The sequence below is a fragment of the Stegodyphus dumicola genome, chromosome 8 (assembly GCF_044657685.1).
Source record: "Stegodyphus dumicola isolate Sdum_Otavi_A_Nest chromosome 8, ASM4465768v1".
Lineage (NCBI taxonomy): Eukaryota > Metazoa > Arthropoda > Arachnida > Araneae > Eresidae > Stegodyphus > Stegodyphus dumicola.
The window spans coordinates 89,094,247-89,119,580 of record NC_140775.1 but is presented as its reverse complement, the minus strand read 5'-3'; the positions used below and the strand labels follow the sequence as shown (position 1 = coordinate 89,119,580).

General features: G+C 33.1%; 1 protein-coding gene across 5 annotated transcripts in view; it reads right to left on the bottom strand.

Moving 5' to 3' along the window:
- Nucleotides 1–25,334, bottom strand: part of mxt (Eukaryotic translation initiation factor mextil) — a 152,318-nt gene that overhangs the window by 2,943 nt on the left and 124,041 nt on the right. The window lies entirely within an intron of this gene.

Genomic DNA, 25,334 nt, shown 5'->3' with positions numbered 1-25,334 from the left:
AAAAAAGGATTTCGGACGTTTGAAAGCAATTTAATTTTTTCTAGATTCAGATGAGAATTTCTGCTTTGCGAGTGAGAGCATATGTCTGTGAGGAAGGTTAAATACTCGTGTATGTTTCAAAATCATTCACAGTTGAGTTTCCTTCCATTATTTCCTTAAGGAAATGTAATAAATTTGCGTTGTGTACCGTCTGTGGTTGCGATTTTTCAATTTTACATGGTGGAAGGGCGGATGTTCTCAAACATGTGCGTACACAAAAACACAAGGACAACGTAAGTTGTTTTGAAAAAAATGAAAAATAAAATTTTTTTTTCGGAAACAAAGGACCAAAAAGTTATTAATGCAGAATGTCTGTTCTCTGCCTTTTTACTGGAGCACAACCTGCCACTGAATGCATCGAATCACGCTGCAGCTTTATTTAGAAAAAATGTTTGCCGATAGTGAAATCACTAAGAAATACTTATGTGCAACGACCAAAACAGGTGCAATTGTTAAAGAAATGGGTTTGAAAAATAAACCTTCAGTTATTGATTGCATTAAAACCGCTCCATTCTGCTTCTATACGGATGGAAGCAATAATACTGATTCAAAACCATATCCAATTGTTTCTTTTTTTAATCCAGAGTCTTCAGAAATTGAGTGCAGTTTACTTTCTGTCCCCACTTTAGAAGGTCATTTGACAGGCTTTAATATTGCAGAGCTAATTATTAAAACTTTAAAAGAAAATGCAGTTCCTCTGGATAATTGCTCAGCAATTAGGGCCGATAATGCACCAGTAATGGTAGGCTTGAACACTGGTGTTGCAGGCATCTTAAGAAAGGAAAATTCAGATTTGCAGATTATGAGGTGCACCTGTCACCACTTAAATTTAGCAGCTGAAAAAGGGGCAGCTTCTTTACCAACAAATGTGGCTGAACACATTGTTGATGTTTATTATTATCTTGAAAGGAGTTCTAAAAGGAAGGAAAAATTAAAACAGTTTCCAACAGCTGTATAATACTGAAATGAGAAAAATTTTGAAACATACGTATGTGTACACGGTGGCTGTCTTTAAAGAAATGCTTATCTAGAATCTTCGATCAATGGAACCCACTTCTCTTGCATTTTTTAAAGAAGAAGTAAATGCTTCGAAAGTTAAGATAAAACGCTCTATTGCAAGTTATAAAATACTTAAAGTAAACGGAGATGTAGTTGCTACTTCCATTGTTAACAATAGGTTTGAGAAAAATAAAGTAATTTCTGCACCATTCAGCAATTCAACTGGCAATTCTCAAAATAATACTGCAAAATATAAGTGTAAAGCTGATATAAATTTCTCTCAAAATAAAAAAATTGCTCAACACACGAAACAATTTCTGATTATTGTAAGTTTATCTTGTGAAGAACGAATTTTATGTTTTTTCTTCGGACCTTAACAAAGCATTTTGCTTTTTTTTTTTACAATTCATTTTACCATCATTCGATCTTCTTAACACAGTTCTACAAAACAGAATTCCATTAATTCATGTTTTGCAATCAATGATTTATGATCTGTTTAAAGACATTTTATCAGAGTTTGTAAAACCAGTCTATGTTTTGTCTTGTAATTCTATATATGATGTGATTTATGGTGACATAGAAAATCAGAAGAAAGATGAAGATTTGATAATAGGAGCTGCAACAACAAAAGTAGTGGAAGAACTTTCAGAAGAAGACAAAAATAAGTTTATCTTCATGTTAGAAGTTACTTGTGTCGAGTATGTGATTACATTCTACATAAATTTCCATTCAACGATGAAGTGATTTTGCATGCTAAAGTTGCTGATGTTTCTGCTCTAGGCAAATGCATCTTTTTTTTGATATAAGGTACTTTTTGAACGGATTTCCTGTGTTACTTCATTTAGTCATGAAAGATGATGATATTGATGTTGCCAATGATTAATATTGCAGTTGAAATTTTGCAATTTACAATTAGAAAACTTAAATGAAGTTATAAAATCAGCTAGGATTGACACCCAGTGGAGTTTAATTGGAAAACTGAAAGGTGCTGATGGAATTTTAAAATATAGTGAACTGTCTAGAATTATGTTGGCCATCTTGACAGTTCCCCATAGTAATGCAGAATGTGAGAGAATTTTCAGTGTTGGTGAGAAAACAAGGACTAAATTTAGATCTAATATTAGTGATGACACATTAGAAAAACTTTTATTAGCAAAAGCAGGCCTATGTGGCAATTGCTATGAACAAAATTATGAAGTTTCTTTCTTAATGAAAGCAAAATCTGCCACTGGTTCATAACATTTGTACGAAAAACTGATTAAGGTGTCTTTTTTTTTTTTTTTTAAATGATGCAAGTAATAAAAATGTTTTTTATGTGTAAGGTATTTTTATGATGCTTGCATTCAAGAATTAGTAACTATTTAAAGTTAATTCATTATTAAAAACTATAATTTTATCATTTAAAAAGTTTTTTAACATTACACAAAAACCTCTTGATTTTTGAGTCTCATAGGTTGGCAAGTATGATAATGTATTTTGCATTGAGTTGTTCTAGTTTACCAAATTTCGTATATATATTTTAGGTACTTTTCCATTTTGCCAGCACAGGTGATAAATTCACTAAAAATGGTACAACTGATGCCAAATGAAATATCCTTGCTGGTAACCTTTTATGCCTCATTTTCAAAACACATCGCAGCTATTTCTAATTCTTGTTTCTTTCAATCCTGGCATACAATTACATAGAATTTTTCCCACATAGTTCAATTTTATGCCCTAAGGCCATTTGGGGTAATTAAGTCAATTAGGATGCAATCAACACATTGAACTTGACAAAAACTGCTCCCCTGAAGTCGAAAATATAGAAAAGGCAAAGTCAAGGGTTAAATTCATCAATTGTAATGAGAATGCACTAACGAAGTAAAGCACTGCGTTTTTACATAATTTCTGAGTAAGCTATTCGTACGAATTGAAATAATTCTTGCATTTAAACTTGTATTCCATATAAAGATTTAACTTGAAATTATTGTAGATTATTACTGAGAGAATTAGATTTTTGTAGCATAGTTTACGTGAAATGAGATCACTTGGGTTCACGTGATATGAGCTGGGGAATCAGGATGTTTTACCATGAAAGAAGAGTAAATTCTTAATGTATTTTTACAAAATTTTAAACGATATTAAAATGTTTATGCCTTCAAAATAACAAAATTCTTAGAACTAACATTTGATAACATTTTTTATGTGTATACTGTGTGTTATCGCCAATAAAGTCTGCTTGGCAAGATTTGTGGCGGCGAAACGGAAAAGTACAATAATTTATTTGCATAAGAACCACTACATTCACCTGCTAGAGCTACACAATACAAGTTCTCAGTGAATTATTCCTTTGCTCTCAGAAAAGATGATCAACTTCATTTCCGACTTGCTCATGAGGCATTTTTGGGAGCAGCGCGAGGCAAGGATGTGAGATTCAGTGATTTGGCACTTTATCAGGGGATCGGACTCAAAAAGCCACGACACATCTCCGGTGATAACATTATCATGAAAATTTGGATTGTCATGAACACAATAAAAAAATTTTTGACAAATCATAAGGTAGGTTCATCGGTTAACACCTTCAGCACCAATTTTGCACAAACTTTTCTCAATCCGAAATTTTTGGTCACAATAATTTTTGGCAAGTTTAATTTTTCTTTCATATGTACCCTCAGTCTGCGGACAGAGTTCAAAAGATTTCACAGTTTCTTTCTTTTCGCTAACAATAGAATAGCTGACCCACTGGGTTAGGTGGTCTTCAGCTTCTTGAATCCCATTAATGGAATTAATAAAAAGAGCTTAGTACTGTGCCCTTTGGGAACTGATTACATTTACAGCTTAGTGTTGTGTCCTCTGGCAACTGACTATATTAAGTGAGGAATCCTGAATGAAGGACCAGAACATAGAAAGCACTGCAAAGTTGCAGTTGCTCGCAAAACGATACTGTTATTGTCAAGTTCATACTTGTAATGCATACAGACAGTTATACAATTAAATTAAATACATACAAAAAATTGATGCTGTAGATGCTACATTACCAAGAGCTTTGCAGACACAAGTACAGATGTAAAGATGAAAACTGAACAAACACATTACAAATCATAAAATACATTAAATGAATGCTGGATTAATCATAACAGTACACATTATTAAAAAAAAAAAAAAAAAAAAAAAAAAAAAAAGCAAACATTAGCGAAAAGACATTAGGGAAATTAACATATGTACAGAGCAGGCTACTCATGGCACGATGTCAGAGGAAAATAACAGAGAAATTGCTCCAGGTTGTCAGCAATACTCTTAGCAATGTCAGTACAGTCTCTAATGCAGCACAGCATATATTTATTCTTATTTGTATTCTTGATTCATGCCGGTATATTGATCAGTTCTTTCTAAATGCAAATTAACTGTGAGTGGGCAGTCAGACAGATAATGATCTGGGTCACCAGTACTGCTACAAATACATTGGTCACCGTCTCTTAAAAGAAATCTGTGAAGATTGGGCATATATGGGTCATACCCTGTCAGATACTGTGTATTGCTTCTCTAATTCACATTTCAGAGTGGTTTTCATCATATGAGTTCATTAATGCTACTCACTTGAGGCTCGTTATCTGCACTTTTTGCAATAACATCTGCTGCTTTGTTTCCTTTAATCCCCTAACAGCAATTTCGAGAAATTGTACATACTCGAAATTTCTTGCCAACAAGGAAAAACATGAGTCTTTAGTTTAGTTTAGAGTATGGAGAGATGTTCATGCATGCTTATCAATGTGTTGTATTTAATGTTCTTAGTAGTTTGAAGTGGTAATTACTGAATATGCTCTGTCATACTGAGAAGAGCTGTACTAGCACATTTGTGAAAAGTACCAGAAATGTAGAGTGTTTCTTTTGGGAAAATAAATTTTATCAATCCATTACAAACCTGCATATATGCAAAAATTTTTTATGTCAGAAGTGAGATTGAATGCCGGTGACAACAACGATGGAGGAGCTGTCAACTCCATTAAAGTAGAGATGAAAACAGTTAAGAAAAAAGGTATACAAACAGGGACAAGAAGAGATGGAGCGGGGTGTTAATTCCATTAAAAAAGAGATGAGAGCAGCTCAAGAAAAGATGGAAGGGGCCATCACGTCAGTTCAGGAAAAAATTGAAGTAGGGCATCAGGAAATGAAAAGATAAATTACTGCCATAAAAAAAAAAAAAAAATGTGGTAATGTAAGGCATAGATGTGGATGAAAATAAAGCTGGAGAAACTAAAGAAAGGGATTCTGCTGCCCAACAACAAATTAAAGAAAGAGTTTCCGCTGTTGAACATCAAACTGGAAACCGAGTGCCTGTTGTAAAACAAATCGATGACAGTGTTTCTGCTGTTGCTACAGAGGTTTACAGCTTACAGAAATCCACAGCAACAGCAGGAAGTAATTCTGATGCTTTCAAATTCGTACCTATGTCTTCCCACCCCTTTTAAAGCTATCTAAGTATGATGGAAAATCATCCTGGCAAGCATACAAGACTAAATTCTCTACAGTGGGAGATGGAAATAAATGGGCTTCCTAAGTTAAAGTTCTGCCATCATGCCACTTCTTTCAGAGCAGCTATTTCGAACTAATAGCAGCTCAAAATGATATTACAGTACCAGTAAGAACAGAATTTTCCCTAATTGGACCCAAAGCTCAAAACAAAAATTTCTAGTAGAGCATAAATAAAATATCCTAAGAACTGTAAGAGCCCAAAAGGAGTACTAGTAGCTCAGCACTTGTCGACTTACTGAACACTCTCATCTCAGTGAGAGTCGGCAACATAAGTGATAAGGCAAAAGTCATTAGGAAAGGCAAAGTGGTTGCAATTTGTAAACCACTGATCTGCATTAAACAAACCAATAGTCATCCAGTCTCTGTGTGTTTGGAGAGCCTAACATTACCTGCACATCTCCTGACATAGGTTGAATCAGCTTAGAACAGATAAGGGAGATCATCCATCAATCAAGCAACATCCAAGACATCTACTGATTGCTCAACAGGAAGACATAGGAAAACTTCTAAATGACATGCAAGAAAGCAATGTTGTCCCATTTCATTAGTGGCTGATTGACAGGTAGGTGTTTTGTAATACATTCGGGGAGTGATGCCAGTTTAATTGTTGCAAATAAATTTGAACTGAAGGCACCAGTACTCTAAACATTTCGTGCTGCTAATAGTTCATCCATCAATGTGTATGGTTGCAAAACAATAACTGTGACGTAATTTTACTTTTTCCTGTTATATTTGCAATGCTACATGCTCAATCATATATGCAGATTTTTTATGTTACTTTAACTTATCTCCTGATTTACGTAAAAAGCATGTAATTGATTTAACAACAAATTTTAAAGTACCTGCCAAATTAAACACTTGTAATATTTTTTCTATAAATCTTTTTGTATTGATAATATATTTGGTAAAACGTTGTTACAATATGCTGATATTACTAAATTACCTGACCCCCACAACCTGTGAAGCACAATACTGTGCAATATATAAATACTAAAGGTCCTCCAGTTACTGCTAAAACCTAGACGATTAACTACTGACGACCTCAAAATTGCAAAAGCTGAATTTCAGCGTACGATTCAACTGGGTCAAATGACACCTTCACAAAACCGCTATTCTTCGCCTTTGCACATGGTGCCAAAGAAAGGGTCTGTTGAATGGAGACCTGTTGGCAACTATTGATCTCTTAATGCACATACAGTTAAAGTAAAATATCCTATTCCCTGCATAGCTGATTTTACCTCAGAATTATATCGTAAACAAATGTTTAGTCACATTGATCTTGTAAAAGCATATCACCAAATTCCCATAAATCTAGATGATGTACATAAAATAGCTATATGTATTCCTTTTGGTTTGTTTTAAAGTTTGAGAATGCAATTTGGTCTTTGTAATGCTTTCTCAACCTTTCAACGGTTTATCGATGAAGTCATTAGAGACTTGTCTTTTGTTTATGAATTCATTGATGATTTACTTGTAGCTTCTAATAATGAACATGAACACTTACAACATTTAAACCTGCTATTTTCTAAACTTCAGGTTTATGGTTTATGTATAAATGTTGAAAAATGTAAATTTGGTCCATCTACCATAGATTTCCGAGGATTTAAGTTGTTGGGTGAAGGAACTGACCCCTCCCTGATCGTGTGAAATGCATCCTAGATTTTCCTCAGCCGCAGACTCTCACTCAATTATGCCGATTCTTATGTTTATTTCATTTTTATAGGCGTTGTATTCCTTAAGCTGCTCATATTCTAGCTTCTTGAAGGCAATACTAATAGAAACATCCTCGTTCCAAAGCTTCTACTGAGCGATTATAATGGGACAATGAAACAACACTCACCTTCAAAGCATCTAAGGAAGCTATCACTAAAGCAACCTTGTTACTGCATCCCATACCCGGTGCACAATGTAGCAATCAGCTATGTCTATGGCTGTGTCTGATGTAGCAATCAGCGGCTCGCTCATGCAACTTGTTAAACAACAATGGGAACCTATAGCTTTCTATTCAGCTAAACTAAGTAAATCTCAAAGTTATTGGTCTATTTATGACCGTGAACTGTATGCTATGTACTCTTCAGTCAAGAAATTTAGGCATATGCTTGAAGGGAGAAATTTTGTCATCTATACTGATCAGAAACCCCTTAAATTTGCATTCCAGCTACATCCTGACAAATGCAGTCCTCGCCAATTATGCCATTTGGATTTTATCTCCCAGTTTACCATTTATATTGAATATACTAAAGGCTCAGATAACATTGTCACTGATGCACTTTCCCAAATTGAGACAGATGATGTTTCATCTACTATGATCGATTTTCAAAAATTCGCTGCTGTTCAATCAAGCGATGAAGAACTTTGAAACTCTTAGCATCAAATACACCCTCTTTAAAATTAGAGAAACATTATTTCCCTCTCGACGATATTCATCTATATTGACATGTCCCAAAAACATCCCAGTGTTTTTGCTCCTCATTCTATGAGATTAACAGTTTTCAAAACTTTACATTTTTTCTCTCATCCAGGTATCTCAGCTTCCATCGATTTAATGGGTAAATGTTTTGTCCGGCCAGGCATGAGAAAATCTTTTGTGCGCAGCTGCGATCAGTGTCAACGATCTAAAATCGTTAAACATACCAAATCTCCTATTGGCACATTTGTGAACCCAATGCTTGTTTTGCACAAGTACATATAGATTTTATAGGCCCCTACCTCCATCTGATGGAAAAGGTTTTCATGACTATCACAGACCGGTTCACAAGATGGCTGGAAGTTATTCCAACAACAGAAATGACTGCGGAAACAGCAGCTTGTGCTTTAGTACATGGCTGGATATCAAGATTTGGATGCCCAGTTAAAATTACATCTGACCAGGGTAAAAATTTTGAATCTAATCTTTTTAGAGAACTTACTCGCACACTTGGGTGCAACAGGATTCGAACCTCTGCATATCGCTCACAGTCAAATAGAATTAATGAACACTTTCATCGGCATCTTAAAACAGCCCTTAAAGAACATAATACAGTCAAAAGTCGTTAATTCGGACACCCGTAATCCGGACCTCAAAGCTAAAATCTTTCTGCGCATGCGCCGCATTGACGCATACGCATAGGCGTTTTACTCGTGCGCGCAAGACATTTACGACTGCGCATATGCATCTGCGCAAGTGCAGAATACGTTTTCGCGTGCGCGTTTAATGTATAACGGACGGTAAAAGCTAAAATTATCTAATTATCTATTTCAGTTAATGTTGATAATTGCGTTGTTCCTTAATCTTCAAATTGGATCCGGCTTATTATTTTTTGCAGACTGTATGAGCAATTTTATAAAAGTAAGCTTGAACTTTCGATTATGTCAAATAGAATTTCCGATGCTGGAGCTCCCAAAGGATCTAGAAAACGAAAGTATGTTTCGATGTCCATCAAACAAAAAACGAATTGCTACAAAAAATGGATAAAAGCATATCCTTTGTTTATCTAACCGTTCCGAAATCTGTTTATCAATTTCAGGCTGCTCTGCGCGGGGGGGGGGAGGGGGGGCACGTCGCGGCGCGCAATGAACTGGAAGTTGATCTGTCAACACTATCGTTATCTTCAGGGCAGATGTTTTTATTTTAGTCGGCTTATAATTCCTTACTAAATGTAGTATTTAATTTCGATGTACTCCGTCTTTGATATGATTTAAATCAAATTCCTCGTCATTATAAATATCACGAATACAAATCACATAGTTTTCTGGTTGCAATTTTCTAATTTCGGCTATGAGTAAGGTATGCTTTACGCATCCGCGCGTTAAAAGAAATGTTTAATAAAGTAAACAAATAAATATTAGGCTTCTTTTTTGGTAAATTTGGATACCCTTTAGATCATAATTGCTCATTATTTTATAAATTACGGTTTCATATTTTTAATTTTATAATTTCTGCATGCCATCTTACCAGATTTAAACTGATGATCTATAATCCGGAAAAATCGATAATCCGGAATCGCCGAAGTCCCAACGAGTCCGGATTAAAGACTTTTGACTACAGCAAACAATAGACAAACTCTTCCACTTGTCCTTTTAGGCATATGCTCAGCCATTAAGGATGATGTCAAAGCAACTTCTGCTTAACTTGTTTATGGCACAACTTTAAGATTACCGTCCGATCTAGTAATCAGTGATGCCATAAACCAGACCTTAAATTCTGCATATGTAAACAGTTTACTTCAGACAATGAAATCTTCAAATCCCATTTCTACTGCCTTCCACGGTAGTCCTAAAATTTTCATTAACTCCTCATTAAGAGCTTGTTCTCATATCTTTTTAAGATCTGATAAAGTTAATCCTCCATTGACACCTCCTTATACTGGACCTTATTTAGTCGTTGACAGAAATGATAAGAATTTTATTATTGGTGTAAATGGCAAATGTACTAGTTTCAATTGATTGCGTAAAACCTGCTTACCACCTGCCAGATGATATTACTCATATTTCATCTTTACCTCCTCCAATTTCAACTCCATCCCCACGGTGTTTTAATCAAACATCTGCCACTAAAAGTGGGCATAAGGTCGGATTTCCAAAGCATTTAATCACAGATTACATTCCCCGAGTAGAAACTTGTACTATATTTAATATATGTTAAATATGCATATGTTTTTACTGCACCTACACCATATACAGTATATTTTTATTATATTGTATTCTGTATTTTATATTTCACTATTTTAGCATTACTTTATCATTTTTTGTATATTTTATAAATATTTGTTATAATTTGTAATCATGAGTCAGCAAGAGGTGCACAATACCTGTTCTGTTACGCCATATCTTCTCTCCTGGCACACAGCCTCTTTTGGCGGGTGCTGTTGGAGTGAAAAGATCGCTACACAATGCTTCAAATTTGTCTCATTTCTTTGTGCATAATAAAATATATTTTTATATCAAATGCTGTTTCATTCGATTATGGAGTCAGATCAACCAATATCACCTTTAATAGCAACCACTCTTCAATGGTAACACTTCATCAATGGAATACGATTTGATGGAATAGACTTTCTCCTAAATACAGTTGTCCTGGGGCGGCCCATACACAGTGCTAAGCAGGCTGAAAAATTTTGTAGTTTGGATCCATGAGTCATCAAATTCTAAGCCTAAAGTCATTCACTATGACAGGCTAGTCCCTTGCTATGACCACAGTAAGTAGTCCCTACAGTATATATCATGTAGACAGTATACTCATCGTCAATGTGTATATATGTATTTATTATTTCACACATTTATTGATTGATTTAGCGTTTGATTTCCTGTATGTTATTAACTGAAATTATTACTTTGGTTCTGCATTGATTTTCCTTAGTTATAAGTATGGCTTCCTGTACAGGGATCACACAACCAAGGATATTTAGTCTTTGGGATGAGGGCAATGTTACGAATTTTGCATATACAGTCAAAAGTCGTTAATCCGGACTCGTCGGGAATTCGGCGATTCTGAATTATCGATTTTTCCGGATTATAGATCATCAGTTTAAATCCGGTAAGATGGCATGCAGAAATTACAAAATTAAAAATATGAAACCGTAATTTGTGAAATAAAGAACAATTATGATCTACAGGGTATCAAAATTAAAAAAAAAAAAAAAAAAAGCTTAATATTTATTTGTTTACTTTATTAAACATTTCTTTCAATGCAAGTTCTTTAAGCTACTTCGTTTCATGTGATAATACTTTCTCTTTAATTCTATTAAACAGACATAATTTCTTGTTTAGTTACAAAGTTCCGCTGTTCAAGTCCTATAATTGCTGTTTCGAGAATACTGACTAATTTGTCAATCGAAATTTTTTCGTTTTCAATAACCTCTGTTACTTTCTTCACTATCGGAAGCGAATTATAATGACGAGGAATTTGTTTTAAATCATATCAAAAACGGAGTACATCGAGATGAAATACTACATTTGTTAAGGAATTATAAGCCAAATAAAATAAAAACATCTGCCCTGAAGATAAGGATAGTGCTGACAGATCAACTTCCAATTCATAGCGCGCCGCGGCATTCCTCCCGCCGAGTAGCATGAAATTGATAAACAGAAATCGGATTTTGAAACATACTTTCGCTTTAGATCCTTTACATATTAACAAATATATATTGGGAATTCTATTTGATATAATCGAAAGTTTAAGCTTACTTTTATAAAATTGCTCTAACAGTCTACAAAAAATAATAAGCCGGATCCAATTCGAAGATTAAGGAACAACGCAATCTGAAACGTTAACTGAATTAGATAATTTTAGCTTAGCTTACACCGTCCGTTATACATTAAACGCGCATGCGTAAACGTTTTATGAGCATGCGCACAAGCATATTCACAGCCATAAAGGTCTTACGCGCGCATGTAAACGCCTATGCGCAGAAAGTTTGTAGCTTTGAGGTCCGGATTATAAATCATTCCGGATTATGGGTGTCCGAATTAACGACTTTTGACTATATATATATACATACAGGGTTCGTACACATTTCTGTACACGGAAATTAAGTACTTTTAAGGACCATTAATGAAAAAAATTAAGGACCTATGAGCAAACGGGAACTGCATAAATTCAATTGAAGATATTATCTATACCTGAATATATGCCTAAGTAGTACGCATTATTTTATTTAAGTAGTACGCATTAAGTAGTACTATCTATGCCTAAGTAGTACGCATTATTACTAAACATGAATGAACATAATTGTTAATAAGTTTGAGAATAAAATAAACTACGCAATTTATCAAGTAGCATTAAATATTTTACACTTATGATAGTTGGTTGTATTTGAACGTTTATATCGATTTCCTTCTCTTTTAAGCATCTTTTCAACCTCTTCATAATGTACACTGCTCAAAAAAAAAAAAAAAAAAAAAAAAAAGGACAGTGCTATATCTCCCGTTTTACTGGGCCGATTGACAAAATTCAAATTGCGTTCTTCATGTCTCGAAAATGCGACTTAGGATATATATTAGATTTATATATAGCACTATTCTAACATAGGTATTTTGACAAAAAATTGGACTTTTTCTGAAGTAAAATACCAAATTTTTTACATATTTTGATTCTACAACTCAAATTACGCCTAAATATGAAATTTTGTAAAATTTGGATAGAAATTTACGGAAAAATTCACAAATTTATGTTGGCACTTTTTTTTTCAGTTCGTGCCAAGAATAGTTCACTTGGCGAACTTCTTATTATATGGCAACCTAGTTTCCTTTCCCGAAAGAGGAAAAAGAGTCACCATTGTTCCTTTTTTCCAAATGATATTCTTTATATTATATTTTTAATTATAACTTATTATTTTAAGTAACTTTTTCTTTTTCGAATTTCATTTTAATTGTTTATGTTGCATGTTTTTTTTTCGAATAACTGTTTTAAAAATTTCTATTAACCTATTTGAGCTGCGTAAATAAAGGTGCAGCGTTTATTTTTTTTCAAATAGTTTTCTTTATATATATTTTTTGTCACAGATATTATTTTAGGTAATTTTAAAAATTTTATACTTTATTTTAATTGTTTGTGTTGCATTGTCTCTTCAGATAATTGTTTTAAAATTTTCTATTTATTCCTTCGAACTGAGCATTTAAAATATATTTATTAATATAAATTTTCCAGAATTTGATTTTATTTATTTGAATTGCATTTCTTTCGGAAGAATACTTTGCAACCCAGACTACGATGCGTTTGAAAATTACATATATTAAAAGAGAAAATACAGTAAAGCACAGTTAACACGCCTTTCAATGTTCTGTTCAGAAAAGATATATATAAATAAGAGAGATGTATAACTGACATTTTAACTTAAGATGACTTGCATACACTGCTTTAAACAGTTTTATCATTGTGCCCATTGCTTTACACAGTTTTATCCTACATTTAGTTTCTTAAAATATTATTCATATTTTAGTCAAATATTTTATTTTTGAAATCGCAAGAATCAAATATCATAAGATTAAAAGGTTTTAAATTAAAAAAAATACTAATACTAAATTTTATGCAAAAATTTATTTTTTCTTCTCTTTTTCTTCAGGCATTCTACTTTATTCTTGCTTTTTTTCTTTAGGCATTCTGCAAGTATATTAAAAAGTATCCAACTTTTCAAAATATCTTGATATTTCTGACAATCATTTTAAATAAAGTTATCGCCTTCCATTTCATAAAGACCTACAAACGGCCAAGCGGTAAAGTCGCTGAACACTGGTAGTTCACTTCGGGGTTCGAATCCCGGTAAACGGGCTTGTTGCATGGGCGTTTACGTGAATTTTCTCATGTGTACCGTGTATGACAGCTGGTTTCCCTTAGAAAGTTCTTCACGAAGTATTTCGTCAGAGCCTTTATCAGTCTTTAGAGGTTAAACATTTTGAAGGCATGAGATGAAAGGAAAGAGTGGCTTCATCTAGAGGTTTTGGCTTATGTAATTACGACAAAGCACACTAGGGCTATCTGCCTAAGGGGAAGGATGCCTTCGTGGAGGACTTTCTAAGGGAAACTAGCTCACATACACGTTACACATGGGGAAAACTACGAAAACGTCCATGCAGCCAGCCCATTCGCGGGATTCGAACCTCGGACTGAACTACCAGTGTTCAGCGACTTTACCCCTCGGCCGCTGTTTCATCAGGAGGGGAAAAAAACGGCTTTAGGTGACATCCACATACAATACTGGATAAACTCCTGAATCTTCAAATAATTCGACTGAGAAAATCATGGGATTCTCCATTTATGTTACGATATGATGTTATATAACGTAATTTAAATTTATACAACCATATAGTCTAAAACCAGCCGCTCTTCACTTTAATCTGCAATGATATTGTTTTTGCCTTTTCTGTTAATACAAGCTCAATTTATAGTATTTGCTGGTGTACACGTCCAAGTGTTTTCTCTTTGAACGCCTAAATTCTTTGAAGTATCCTGAAAGTATATTCAAAAGCGTCCAACTTTTTGAAACATCTTGGTATGTCTGACAGCCAAATTTTCCTGCAAATTTTTGCTTACTTTTCTCCCTAATTTTCTTCTTTCCTTCTACACTTATTTTCAGTGCTCAGACAAGAAAATTAAGATTTTTCGATTGCTAGACTTCCATAAATTTTGCATTCTTGTCAATTTTTTAAAATATCAGTTACATGAATTGCGTTTCAGCTGAAGACAGTTTTTCAAATTCTAGTCATTTTAACTATAAATAAAGTGTAAAGCGAAGTCCAAAGGATAAATATTTTAATTAAAAATTTTTGCTAAATGACAAAGAAATAAAACAGTCCAGCAGGGTTTATTCTGTACCACCGAGTGACCTGATTCTTATATCGGCTGAAACAATCTAAATCATACTAAAGATCATGCTTCTTTTATACAATCTATAATGCAAGAGAAAAATTAGCTTCTTAAAACATTCTTTCTAAGAGAATTAATATAAAAGATTACATTTTTATATATATTTTTAAAGCTGGGACTTGAACCAAACTGTCAAACTTTTAAAGTTTAATTTACATGGTGGTTATAATTAAAGTTTCAATTTGAAATGGTCATAAAGGAAAACTACCGAATCAAATGTTATCAAACTTGGGAATCGTATAAAGGAGGTTATGGGAATTTATTTTCCGTGGAAAAAAAAAAAAAAGAGTTCAAAAACTCACCACCAGGGGGAAAATGGCACTGTATACAATATTGTTAAATGAAATAAGACACGAAAACATTCGTTTAAAATGTGTTTAATATTTTCTGAAACGTGTTACAAAGCATGTTCAATGCAGCGTCCAGCATTTTCTGAAAGCATGTTAAATCCTCATTCTTACAGCAGCATTCTGCATTCTCAACAGCAGCTCTTAGCATATCAGGAGGAATGTTATCAGTGTATCACACTTTTCATTTCTGCCAAATTGTTTAGATTATCACCATAAACAGTGCTTTTGAGATAACCCAATAAACAAAAGTCGCAGAGGTTGAGGTCTGGTGGGAAGAGGGGAAGTGTTGACCTATAAGGTCCGTATCACACAGCATTTGTTTCACACGAACAACTGTTTCGGACAATTTTTCTGCCTGGTTTACTATTGAAAGAAAGACGCGCGACTTTTTTCTTCCTTTCCAAAAAAATTGCAGGTTGTTCGTTTTTAACCAATCAGCTATCAGCTTGTTTGTAATGGAGAACCAGTTTTCCCTGCGTTAACCCCTTTTGATTGGCTGTTGTGACAAAGCAGAAAAATTGTTCCAAGCAGTTGTTCTTCCGAAACAAACCGACGTGTAATAGCAGCCTAAGACGTTCATTTGTGAAATGTTGCTTAAGTAACAGTGCGACACTCGTGAGGTGGGGCCCATCCCTGCATAAAAATCGTGGTATCTAAAATGCCACGTTACTGCAGTTCATGTATCACGAAACATTTTAATATTCACTCTAAGTGAGCTGCAATCACAGTGGTCCAGCTGTCAACTGCTCTTCAGAGAAAAATGGTTCAGTTATAAAACTAGCTGTCAATCAACACTAAACGGTGTGGAATGACTGCTATGCAATCAAATGCAGAAGGAGAATGCAATGGAACTAGATAGATAACATGAGGAATTTCTTTGGCCCAAATCGATTAAAAGCGTTTTGATTAAAGCCTCTAAAAGTAGATGTCATATTCCTTTTGTCTCTTCAATGTCAAAAAACTTTCCTTTGAGAGGCAACTTCAGTTTTTGGGAAAGAAAAAAAATCACAAGAAGACAAATTTGAAGAACATGCAGGATGATCGAGTACACATACTTATTTTCGGAACACAAGTGGTTCTCCGACTGGTTATTGAATAATGAAAAGATGCATTGTAATGCAATACAAAACATTTGGAATAGGTTTTCTGGCTGAAAACGTAAGATTAAAAGTCATCTGCTTAATTCACAGCCATTTACAAATCAACTACTTGGGCAATTGCAGAATCGTTTTGATCCTGAGCTTGTAAGACAAACCTAATATCACTGGATTTAAACACTTCTTTAATCTTCCGAGAACGTTCCTTCTTTAGCTCATATTCCAAGAATATTAAGTGAATACAATTATTGCAAAAGAAATAGAATATTCATTTGCACTACGGCTTGGTAGTTTACTAACGAGTTAACAAAACTTAAATTCTGCTTTTTGTGTCTAAGAATACAACAATATTTTAAATATTTACAAATAAAATATTAAATTGGAGCCTCATCAGTTGCCTAGCATTTGAAGACTGTTAAATACTAATTGTTTGTTGCGAAGTCTAACCCAAGCTGCATGGTTGGTTTTCGTAGTTTTCTAGGTTCTCTTTACAAAAGTTCCCTATGAAAGCATCTTAATCAAATAGCTCCCACGTTCTTTCTATGTTCAAATAACCAACTAACCTAGCTTAAGCGCGATTTCCAACCCGTAGTAAAACCCGAATACTCATTAAAAATCATGTAGCTTGCCAATCGGGAGTAACATGAAAGAAACGGTGCCAATAATTGAATTGTTGTTACGGTACGCTGTTTCTAAACTTAGATGGTCCTTCCTTAATTAAATAGCCCACCAGCGGCCGAGCGGTAAAGACGCTGAACACTGGTAGTTCAGTCCGAGGTTCGAATCCCGCGAACGGGCTGGCTGGATCGGCGTTTTCGTGGTTTTCCTCATGTGTAAATTGTATACGAGCCAGTTTCCCTTAGAAAGTCCTCCACGAAGGCATTCTTTCCTTTAGGCAGATAGCCCTCGTGTGCTTTGCCATAATTAAATAATCCAATCCAATCCAATCCTTAATTAAATATAACTGATTTGTAAATTCTACTAGAGCTGATGGTAAGAATTCAAGTGAAAATAAATAATATGGTGTGCAATCTTGATTAATATAAAATTAAAAATATTTGTATAGAAAAATGTTTTCATTCAGACAAAGTTTTTTGAAATATTTGCAATTACTTTATAAGAAGCGTTTATTAATAACCGTAATAATTACTTATTATATTACTGATGATTAGGATTCAGTTCTTGACAATTACATTCGAAATTAGAATTTTAAGGATATAATGAAAATACGCTATCTGCCTAAGGGAAAGGATGCCTTCGTGGAGGACTTTCTAAGGGAAACTAGCTCGCATACACGTTACACATGGGGAAAACCACGAAAACGCGAACGCCGGACTTTTTCTACATTTTAGGATAAAAAATGAGTTGATTTTTTATGTTTTAAAACTTCTTAAATTCATTTAATAAACATGGTATCCTCGTTGTTAATTGAAACCAGAATGTTGATGTCGTTTATGTAATTATTCTTACTTGTCCACAGAATCTGCTGACTTATCCAGCCATTAAGTACCTGCAGATCATTTCTACATAACCATTGAACTTCCATTAATTCAGTCTCTAGAGGGTTGTATGTTTATATCATAATTTGACTTTTATAAAAAATGATTATTCTAAATCTTATGTTTCTATAAAAATATACTGTGCTTTAAAAATATGGATGATAGTATCAGCCACTCTTTCAGCCACTTCAAAAGCAACAGTTTGTTTAGAAATAAATTATGCAGTTAATGTCATAAAATTCAAATAAACATTAAACGAAAATTCTCAGTTCTAGACAATTTGATTTAAATGAAGTAAAGTAACAGACGATAAAATGCCGAAGGTAAAAATTTACTCTTATTAAAAAAAAAAAAAAAAAAAAAAAAAGATAGAGAGAGCTTTAAAAAATAGTTAAAAATTTGAATAATATCATCTATAATTTAAAAAAAATAGCTTTTCATATAGTATTAATAAATATTTATTACGCATCCTTGAGGAAAAAAATGCCATATAATTAATTCTCCATAAAATTTTACTTGAAATTTAAGGTTAAAAATAGCGGTGGCAATTCACTGTAACCAAAATCCATAGACCACATTTGGCGTTATTATCGCTGAAAAAAAAAAAGATGCCAAATTTCAAAATGCGAAAATATGTAAATTCGTGTATATCTTAGAAAATTTTGAATAAAAAAATCTAACTTTTTTGCAGATATGCTTAAAATACACCTACTTCAAGATGATGGTAAAAATTTTATAGGTTATAATTCAAATTTTTTTTCGAAAAATTTATAAAAATTTAAAAAATAAAACATAAAAAATGGGTAAATTTTATTTGGAATGAACCTAAATTTCGAAATGTGAGAGAAAAAATCAAAAAAGTTTAATAAAAAAAGAGTTATTAATAAATATTTGCCAAATTCAATTAAAATTGAGGAGCTAAAATTTTGAGAGCTAATATTTTAAAAACTACTCGCACGATTTTTACAAAATTTGGTATTTTGGCATAATTTGAGTCATAGAATCGAAATATGGAAAAAAATTGGTATGTTATTTCAGAAAAAGTCCGATTTTGTGTCAAAATACCTATGTTAGAATAGTGCTATATATAAATCTAATATATATCCTAAGTCGTGCTTTCGAGACATGAAGAACACAATTTGAATTTTGTGAATCGCCCCAGTAGAACGGGAGATATAGCACTGTTCCATTATTTTTTTTGAGCAGTGTACCTATGAGGGTTTCATTGATCAGGTAAAAGTTAAATAGTCCCAAACCCCCGACAGACGTGAAGCATATTATTGCTATGTCTGAAATTCACTACAATATCAGACAAAGGTATAAATGAGCCTCTTATTTAAAAACATAAAGGCATGTTCTGATGCTAACAAAATCAATTACAGCTCACGGTGACGTGATTAAACAAGAACAGTCAAATTCAAACTAATAATGTGGACTAGTGGTCAAAGATTATACAATTTAATTGTAATTTAATCTGGCTCAATAACTCTATCATATGAGGAAATAGAAATGGGAAATTATAGTAAAGGTTGAAATCATAAACAATTGGGTAATTTACATAATATTAACTGCACATAATCTTTGAAGAATAATTTCCTTTATGTACTCAGTTTGTTTCTTCAACACGTTTCCTTTTCATTTTAGAAATTTTGGGTCTAATTAAGGATTTCCGTTATTCTAAAAAACACTACATGCATTTAGAATGTACAGAAAAAGCGGCTAATTTTAATTCTTTACTAATATGAACATTCAGAAGCAATATGAAATATATATAGTAAAGAACGATTACAGAGCTGAATTGGCAGAATTTCTAGAATTTAGTGACACACCGAACAACAAAATCTAGAAATGGCAAAACTTTTAGAATTTAGAGCAAGCATTGGAAGCAGAATTTAGAAAGGCAGTAGGCAGCAGAATTTAGGATCCACAGAGATTGCATCAGGTGGAAAAATGCCTAGTGCCAGCTATGTGTACGATGCATTAAGAAATATTAGATGAATCTTTTAAATTTAAGTTTTCAATTTCTTTATTAATAAAAAAATCCCTTTTTATAATGCCTGCCCGTGTGATAAGATCAGAAGCATTTTTGATATTTTCCATGCTTCTGTCTAGTGAAAAGTAGAGAAAATAAAGAGAAGATTCTAGTATCAGAAGTAATACAATCAAATATTGTGTTTTCATTGTTCTTCCCTGTTCTCCCAAAATTAAGAAATTCATTGCAAACTTTCTGTAAAATACATCCACTGCGTGTTGATACCGTGCAGACATTTTTCATTTTGTCACATATTTCTCGAATCTTCTAGAATTGTGCGTCTATAAATCTTGCATTCAAATCCTTCTAAACTGCAATGTCAAAATCTCAAAGAAAAATTATCCCTACCATTTCTGTATCAGGAAAAAAAAAAAAAAATTTTGGAAAAACGTAGGATGGAAAAAGTATAAAATTAATTTTATAGAGAAAACTGATGCACATTCTGAGAATTTTGAATATTCTGAGACAATTACATGGGAAAAACTCTTACTATGAAAAAACTAAAAACAAGACATTTTTAATTAATTACATAGCTAATTTTGCTTTTGCTAAGAGCTGTTTAGTAATTGTGATTTAAAGCATTATACCTTGTTTATTTTTCAGATTCAAAATATTGTATAAGTTGCCAAAATGAAACTTTATAATATGACAGTGAAAAATAAAAATCTTTTATTTTAATGTTATTTTTGAAATATAATTTCAATATATTACTATTACTTTAATAGAATTTATCAATGTTACGATGTTTTAAAAAAAATCGTCGAAAAATTCTCGGATTCTGGAATTAAAAAGTTTCTACAGAAACTAATCTTAAAATCACCAAAATGTTGAAAAGTCGCCAAATTTAGAACCATTTAATAAAAGAATTCACATTCCCAAAAGCAAAAAGTTGTTTAAGAGCTTCTTACTAGAAAAAATGAATTATGGAATGCTTATGTTTCACTTCTTGCTTAGGAACTCGAGCATCCCATCATTTATATTAGAAATAGAAACAAATTATAACTCATGAACCCATTCAAAAGATTCCCATATATACAGCAGTGAATTGCCAAAAATATTCCTCAAAATGCTAATTCACACTCAAAATGACAGTCGTAAAAACAGACAGAAATTTCAGATGATTAAAATTAAGGACCTTCTGTTGATTTTGGCCAAAATTAAGGACTTTTAAGGACCAAAAATAGATTCCAAAAAATCTAAGGACTTTTAAGGACCGTACGAACCGATATATATATACAATAAATAATTTTAGTAAAATTATTAGCATCTCTTGTATGGCATAACATGAAATGTCTCTAGCAAGTGAAGGTCTGTTGGAAAAATAAGATTACAGGCGCAAGTCCGTTTAACATTGAAGTAAATGTCTATCTTAATTAATTTATTTGTAAACGAAAATAAAACTAAATATTTACCTTGCTTAAAGTCTGACTTACAACTTAGTCACTTAGAAATTGGCAATTATAAATTTGAAAAAGTTAACAGTATTATTTGGGAACAAAGATAAATAATAAAAAGTGCTGGACCTAAAAATATATAAAAGAATCATTGCTGCAAATAGATGTTTTTATGCCCTGAAAAGTTATTTAAAATACACTTTTCTTAAATTAAGAACTAAATTGCTTCTTTACAAAAGTTTTATAAGATCTATCTTGACTTATGCATTGACTTTATGTGATGAAGAAACTTTGGGAATTTTTGAGCGAAAGATTTGCCATTACATTCTTGGTGGGGTTCAAGTGAATGGATCACGGAGAAGAAGGTCTAATTCAGAACTCTATGAAATTTACAAACAACCTGATATTGTAAAATTCATCAAATTACAGAGACTTGAATGGGCTGGCCATCTGGTGAAAATAAATGAAGATTGTTGCTGCAAGAAAATCTTTACACAATTAATGAATTAATTGTGTCGAAAAAGAGCTTAATATTTTAATGGTTAAAAACTGGGAAAACAGTTGCCAATAGTAGAGATGCCTGGAGAAGGCCAGGGCCCAGCCAAGGCTGTCGAGCCGTTGACGAAGAAATGTCTACCCAACCAAATTTATGAGATAGTAGCAAGCCGGCAATGGCTTTGGCAATTAATTTTTGATGTCCACCAAACATGGCGAAATTTTGGTCTGGTCCCTGTATATGTGTAACTAACATGATTCCTATATAACTATAACATGTATGTAGCTCTTTGTATATGCCTTCTGACAATTTCGAAAAATCAAAGGTAGTGGAAATTTTTAAGCAGCAGAGGGAAAACTATACAAGACCATGGAAAGCATCATTTTTCAGTATAGTTTAGAGTTCAGATGAGTATTGAGAGATCTCCATGTGAACTTCACTCTAGATGCATTTTGCATTGTGTTTAACATTCTTAACGCCTTAACTGTTGTGGTCGTATATATAGGCTTTGCACAGCCGATGCTTTAACTGCCCGAGTATATATACAGTCAAAAATCTTTAATCCAGACTCGTTGGAACTTCGGTGATTCCGGATTATAGATCATCAGTTTAAATCTGGTAAGATGGCATGCAGAAATTATAAAATTAAAAATATGAAACCATAACTTATGAAATAAAGAGCAATTATGATCTAAAGGGTATCAAAATTTACAAAAAAGAAGAGCTTTATATTTATTTGTTTACTTTATTAAACATTTCTTTCAACGCGCGCATTTGTAAAGCATACATTACGCATAGTCGAAATTAGAAAATTGCAACCAGAAAACTATCTGATGTGTATTCGTCATATTTATAATGACGAGGAATTTGATTTAAATCATATCAAAAATGGAGTACATTGAGATGAAATGCTACATTTAGTAAGGAATTATAAGCTGAATAAAATAAAAACATCTGCCCTGAAGATAAGGATAGTGCTGACGGATCAACTTCCAATTCATTGTACGCCTAAAGCTGAAAGCTAACAAGCCTGCTTTCAGCTTTAGGCTGCTTTTTTTTTTTTTTTTTTTTTTGCTAAGTGTTTCACAGCATTCTACATTCTTGCTCTGTTTAGCACAGGGATGGGCAAACTTTTTCGGCCGTGGGACAAAAATCGGAAAAAAAAAAAAAAAAAAAAACTTTGCTGACCAAGAAAAATTTTTCTGAAATTTTAAAAACGATATACATATATTACAATTTAAATATGTTAATGAGATGAATGAAATTGCGATTTTATTTTTGAAAGTTCCTTACACTGAGGTTCGAAGTGAGATGTACTGCTTCAATGGAACGTGGCTAAATGCTTATCTGTCAGTCTACTTCTGAAATATATCTTTCTAAGGTTCATAGTTGAAAACGCTTGTTCATATATATAAGATGAAGCAAATATAGCACTGATTTTCTGGGCATGAGATATTAAAATTGGGAAACTTGTTTTTGATAATGATTTGTAAAACTTTCAGTTTGGCATACTTAGAAACAACTGCTGTTAATTCAGGCTGTAAATCTGACCTAACTGCTTCACAATTTACATTGAAAGGCATGGTAAAAATATCCAATTCATTTTAAAATTGGTTCTGAAATCTTGAAATCTGCGTTAGAACTCAAAATGCAGTTTTTTTAAGCCATCTTCATAATTCTTAAGCTTCTCTTCATTTACTGAGGGTATTGAAGTTAACCTCGGGAAATGAGACAAGTCATTCTTATCTAGCTGCCCAACAAACAGATTTAGTTTAAAAGCTTTGAGATGGGCCCAGATAACATCTATACACTGATTTTTCCCTTGCATCTTGACATTCAAGCTGTTTATATGACAAAGAAGATCTGTGAAAAATGCACAAAGTCCGAAAGCCATTCTGTATCTTCTAACATTTCACACTCCACAGAACACTATTTCTCATGGAAGAACGACACAGTGTAGTCTTTCAATAGCCAAACTCGCTTGAAAACACATCCTGCACTAAGCCACCTTACTTTCATGTAATACAGTACATCAGAATATCCAGATTCGAAATTGCCTGTGAGTAAGCCCACGAGATCGAATAGTATTTACAAGCTTCAACCACTGCATCAAGCATGGGTTTCATATTCAATTGCAGATTTACACAGAGCATTTTTGTTTAACACAACGTAGAAAAACAACATTGTTCCCGGGATAGTTTGAGAGCGAGTCCAAGAAATCCAAATTTTTTTCCTGTCATATTTTGTGCTTCATCGGTCATAATATTGCATATATTTGTTACAGTCACCTCCAAAGTTAAAAGCCCTTCCTGAAATTCACAAAAAATATCAAATCCCATTGTAGTTCCCTTTAAAGAATGCATGCACGCCAGTTTCTCGGTAATTTCAAAGTTCTTATCAACAGCTCTTATAAATAATAATACTAACTGAGCATTATCATTTATATCAGTGCTTTCATCCATAGCTATTCAATAAAATTTAAACTGGCCAATCTTCGACTCTGATGGTGATGTCAAATTTTTATCGATGTCTTCGATTCTAGAAGTCACCGTTTTTCGAGATAAGCTTATAGTCTCATAATTATTTTTCTTGTCTGGACATAAAAAACATCACAAACTTGGAGCATGCATTGTTTAATGAACTCCCCATCACTAAGAGCTTTATTATTTTTAGCATTATTGTATGCTACAATGTAACTTGCATGTGTTACATTGTAGCCTCTTGGATACTGTTTACCTTCTTGAAAAAAATTTGTCAGCCTGATAACTTTTTACAAAGACCTTCTGCATTTTGTTTTCTTTCATATTTGGACATTGCTTCTTAACTGGAATTCTTATGCTTAGATTTGAAATGACAGGAAATGTTATAGTCTTTGAAGACTGCTACAGCTTGCAGATGAGACACACTGGTTTATCTTTTACAATGGTACTTTTAATAATTTCACCATTATTCACAATGATGCTATATGGCCACAATCTTTTCATACAGAATCAATAATATTAGAACTCACACCAAAAGAAAAAGCCACTGGCTGGAGCTTAAAATGCTTAGTCTGCCACATATGAGTTCTAATTCCCCTATATTGAATTCCCATATGTCTACTCCCTGAGAAAGACATAATGCTTGTTGGCGTCAATCTACAGCTATAACTAACAAAGAACTTAATGTTTTAATACATTACCGATTGAAAGCTGTCTGTGCTTGTTATTTCCATCGATTTATGTTTTGTAGAACAAAAATAGAGAAAGTAAAAAAAATCATCAGAAAAGTTAAGAAACTGTTGGTCGATATTACCCCTTCCACCAAACAGAGCTCTTTTATGAAAGACTTACTTGCTGCTCTTGGAGATTGAGTCATTGGCTAATTTTTCAAAGATTATATTTCCATCAGTTCAGTACAAATTTTCACTTTAAGTTAACTAAGGATTGACAGCCAAAATAATTTGTGTTTTATGACTTCACTTATTTTATGCTTTTATGAGTCAATCAGCATAGCAGCTTCCCAAATTTTCAAAACTGTATTTTGAAAATTTGAAAAATCACTAAACAGTACTGTATCTTAAAATCTCAATGT